Source organism: Schistocerca americana, unplaced genomic scaffold (assembly GCF_021461395.2).
Source record: "Schistocerca americana isolate TAMUIC-IGC-003095 unplaced genomic scaffold, iqSchAmer2.1 HiC_scaffold_257, whole genome shotgun sequence".
Taxonomy (NCBI): Eukaryota; Metazoa; Arthropoda; class Insecta; order Orthoptera; family Acrididae; genus Schistocerca; species Schistocerca americana.
The window spans coordinates 67,501-72,500 of record NW_025725969.1 but is presented as its reverse complement, the minus strand read 5'-3'; the positions used below and the strand labels follow the sequence as shown (position 1 = coordinate 72,500).

General features: G+C 52.4%; 1 non-coding gene across 1 annotated transcript in view; it reads right to left on the bottom strand.

Annotated features, from left to right (window-relative positions):
- LOC124576669 overlaps positions 1–777 on the bottom strand; it is a 1,910-nt gene extending 1,133 nt beyond the window's left edge. The window contains exon 1 of the ribosomal RNA XR_006972588.1: positions 1–777. This exon is cut by the window's left edge and continues 1,133 nt beyond it. This is a non-coding gene — a ribosomal RNA (small subunit ribosomal RNA).
- Between the last annotated feature and the right edge of the window lie 4,223 nt (positions 778–5,000).

Sequence of the window (5,000 nt, the reverse complement as noted above, 5' to 3'; positions counted from 1 at the left end):
TCGGGACGCACGAGCACGCACGAGGCGCGTCGCACGCCTTCAGCTCGCCCCACCGGCAGGACGTCCCACGATACATGCCAGTTAAACACCGACGGGCGGTGAACCAACAGCGTGGGACACAAATCCAACTACGAGCTTTTTAACCGCAACAACTTTAATATACGCTATTGGAGCTGGAATTACCGCGGCTGCTGGCACCAGACTTGCCCTCCAATAGATACTCGTTAAAGGATTTAAAGTGTACTCATTCCGATTACGGGGCCTCGGATGAGTCCCGTATCGTTATTTTTCGTCACTACCTCCCCGTGCCGGGAGTGGGTAATTTGCGCGCCTGCTGCCTTCCTTGGATGTGGTAGCCGTTTCTCAGGCTCCCTCTCCGGAATCGAACCCTGATTCCCCGTTACCCGTTACAACCATGGTAGGCGCAGAACCTACCATCGACAGTTGATAAGGCAGACATTTGAAAGATGCGTCGCCGGTACGAGGACCGTGCGATCAGCCCAAAGTTATTCAGAGTCACCAAGGCAAACGGACCGGACGAGCCGACCGATTGGTTTTGATCTAATAAAAGCGTCCCTTCCATCTCTGGTCGGGACTCTGTTTGCATGTATTAGCTCTAGAATTACCACAGTTATCCAAGTAACGTGGGTACGATCTAAGGAACCATAACTGATTTAATGAGCCATTCGCGGTTTCACCTTAATGCGGCTTGTACTGAGACATGCATGGCTTAATCTTTGAGACAAGCATATGACTACTGGCAGGATCAACCAGGGAGCTGCGTCAACTAGAGCTGAGCAGCCGGCCGCCCGGGAGTGTGTCCCGGGGGCCCGCGCGAACACGCAAGCGTCCGCTCAATTATTCTGCAAACAGGAGGAGGCTGAGCTCCCCTGCACCATACACCTCGAAACCCTCTCAGGTCCCGGCGGCGCGCAGCGCCGTCCTAAGTACTTGGTCGGGTTCGAGAGAGGCGCAATCGCCCGGAGTTTGGCGAGTAGACGCTTTAGGTGCGACCACCCGTGCTCCCAACTGAGCTTGCCGCTGCCGACAGAGGCCCGGGAGCGTGCTGTCGTGGCATTGCCGGCGGGAGACAACACGCGCCACCTACGGTGACCGGCAGCTCCAACGCCAGCGCCACAGAAGGACAAAAGCCCCACTTGGGTGCCGAAGCGAACTCTCCCAGCACAGCGCACGCGCCAACACGTCCGCACAGCTGCGATACAAACCACCTGCGAGAACCGCAGAGGCGACCGAGCAGCAGACGGCGTCGCGGCGCCGAGCGCCGGGCGGCGGCGCATCCTCAGCGCACACAGTCCTCAATCGGACCAGCACACTGCAGATGTCCACCGCGCTTCGCACCGGGCCCGCGAGGACCTACTTTGGCCGCACGGCGCCGCGTGCAGGGTGCGCCGGCGCGCAGCTGCGCCGCCTGCCGCCTCCGTCGGCCGGCGCGCCTGCCACTGGCCGCCCCCACCAGCCGGCTGTAGCGCGTGCGCCCACGCACCGCGCGGCCAGCACGCCGGGAGGCCCCCCCTCACCGGCCGGGGACGGTCCCACCCAGCCACCGCCGCGTATCGCTTCACACCCAGATGCCATTCACGTTCGTGGGCATGGTGGGTATCGCTGGAACAACCGGTTGGTAGCTCAACCGATCGTCGCCATCACTGATTCACCTCTAGCGAGAACAACCGCACCACAACGGTTTACCAGTTGTTCATTTGCGTAACGTCACCAGCAAACGTAGGCGTCCATCGCCATTTGCAAATTCAACGATTGTTGCATGCCTGTGTCAGGTGTCACGACACACTATGTCTGCCCACATACACGCAACAACATGTGCACGCTTCGCGAACACGTGGAAGGTGGCCCCCGTACGTATGCGATGTCCATTGCGCGAACGACTGTCAACCGGCCTCTGTCGCATGTCGCAGATGTGGAACGCAGTGCACCATGCTATCACGGTGTGTGAGAAGAGACGACTACGTCTGACAACACGCGCCACTACATCAACAGACGGCTCATGCTGATCGCCATCCAGGGCATACCACACTGCAATCCAGCTCTTATAGGGAGACGACACGTAGCTGAGTGCACAACATTTGGACCGCATGGTTCGCCGTTGTTGGCGCAGTCGTTGTACGGTCACATGTACCACGATGTATCATTCAGTACATGAGGACCAATGTGCAGTACAGTGTGTGATTTGGACGTACAACATCAGCGGACAGTTGACACAGGCCGTACCACAGCGTAGGCTAAGTGCTTCGCCATGCAAATGCCAATGAACAACTGCAAATGCCAATGAACAACTGCAAAGGGCATTGAGCATGTACGTCCTGCTGCCATCCACATTACAGTGTATAGCTGCAAGGTGTTTAACATGAAGCGATACACTGGGGACCGGGCAGTGCGAGTAGCAAACTATATTGCGGGGGTTGCAGTTAGGCAACACTACACTAATTTAACGCGTCGTATGACAATTACAGAGCAGGTTAAGGCCCAACGTGTGTTGGGTTAAGGCCCAACGTGTGTTGGGTTAAGGCCCAACGTGTGTTGGGTTAAGGCCCAACGTGTGTTGGGTTAAGGCCCAACGTGTGTTGGGTTAAGGCCCAACGTGTGTTGGGTTAAGGCCCAACGTGTGTTGGGTTACAGCACAATATCGGTTACGTTACGGCGCAATGTGGGTTACGTTAAGGGGCAATGTGGGTTACGTTACGGCGCAATGTGGGTTACGTTAAGGGGCAATGTGGGTTACGTTACGGCGCAATGTGGGTTAGGCTAAGGCGCAATATAGGTTTCATTAAGGCGCAATATAGGTTACGTTAAGGCGCAATATAGGTTACGTTAAGGCGCAATATAGGTTACGTTAAGGCGCAATATAGGTTACGTTAAGGCGCAATATAGGTTACGTTAAGGCGCAATATAGGTTACGTTAAGGCGCAATATAGGTTAGGTTAAGGCGCAATATAGGTTAGGTTAAGGCGCAATATAGGTTAGGTTAAGGCGCAATACAGGTTAGGTTAAGGCGCAATACAGGTTAGGTTAAGGCGCAATACAGGTTAGGTTAAGGCGCAATACAGGTTAGGTTAAGGCGCAATACAGGTTAGGTTAAGGCGCAATACAGGTTAGGTTAAGGCGCAATACAGGTTAGGTTAAGGCGCAATACAGGTTAGGTTAAGGCGCAATACAGGTTAGGTTAAGGCGCAATACAGGTTAGGTTAAGGTACGACATAGGTTAGGTTAAGGTACGACATAGGTTAGGTTAAGGTACGACATAGGTTAGGTTAAGGTACGACATAGGTTAGGTTAAGGTACGACATAGGTTAGGTTAAGGTACGACATAGGTTAGGTTAAGGTACGACGTAGGTTAGGTTAAGGTACGACGTAGGTTAGGTTACGGTACGACGTAGGTTAGGTTACGGTACGACGTAGGTTAGGTTACGGTACGACGTAGGTTAGGTTACGGTACGATATAGGTTAGGCTACGGTACGATATAGGTTAGGTTACGGTACGATATAGGTTAGGTTACGGTACGATATAGGTTAGGTTACGGTACGATATAGGTTAGGTTACGGTACGATATAGGTTAGGTTACGGTACGATATAGGTTAGGTTACGGTACGATATTGGTTAGGTTACGGTACGATATAGGTTAGGTTACGGTACGATATAGGTTAGGTTACGGTACGATATAGGTTAGGTTACGGTACGATGTAGGTTAGGTTACGGTACGATGTAGGTTAGGTTACGGTACGATGTAGGTTAGGTTACGGTACGATATAGGTTAGGTTACGGTACGATATAGGTTAGGTTACGGTACGATATAGGTTAGGTTACGGTACGATATAGGTTAGGTTACGGTACGATATAGGTTAGGTTAAGGTACGATATAGGTTAGGTTAAGGTACGATATAGGTTAGGTTAAGGTACGATATAGGTTAGGTTAAGGTACGATATAGGTTAGGTTACAGTACACATTGTTGTAAGGAAAGGTTTAATGGGGGGCGGGGCGGCCGGTTTGTTGATTGTGATTATAGTAAGTGGATGCCTGCGGCATCATCTGATTTGCCACGTCAGGATGCACCTTTGGCTCATGACAGGCGGCGCTCTCATTCCATGCTTGTGGCAGACCTGTGTCTTTCATTCCTGCCATTGTTTGTGTGCTGTGAGAGGAGGCAGTATTGTGATGTTGGGTGCACCCCTGTGTAGGACATGTGTGGGTGTTGGTGGCTTGGCTGAGCAATGGTGGTTGTCGGGTGGGTGGGATATTCTGTTTTCTGAGTGGATCTCCCGGTCTGGTTATGACAGTGTGGATTGTCTAATGTGGCGGAGAGGATGCACTGGGTGTTGTTCCATGCTGGTGCTTACATATTGTCTGTGTGCGTGTTACAGGCAGAGAGTAGTGCGTGATAAGGGTGTGTGGCTGACGTGTGGTTGTGATTGTGAGCAGAGTCTTTCAGCATGTATACGGACAGTTGTATACATTATCTGTATTCTGATGGCTCTATCTATTACTAATCAGCGCCGTGTATACGTTTAATCCGGTTCCAGTCGAAACTGTTGTATCTCTGTACATTAGTGACACGGCGAGCCCGCTATGTAGTTACTCGTCTCGGCAGCTTCCACCGGTGTATGGTAAATGATTATAAGGAATCAGTCTAGTCGTCAATACCGATGGTGTGACGTCACATGTCTGGGGTGGGGGGCCTTTCCGGTGGGTCATGGCCTAGAAAGACTCTCCCCACGCAGGGGGGCTTGGACTGTCATTACCTCTTCCGAGTAATATACTTGCCGTACGTTTTTGCGACTGCGAGTGCAACGCCCACCGGTACCGACATGGATGGAGCGCCTCCTAGCTGATCGCTCAGCATCGGCATTCGTACAGAGAGCAACGCGATCGCGTCTCTAGCTCGTAACTGGTACAGCTCGCAGCTCATGTATAGGGACAGCGGGAATGTCGCATTTTGGACATATCTCTTCATGAAAGGGAAGTTATAGG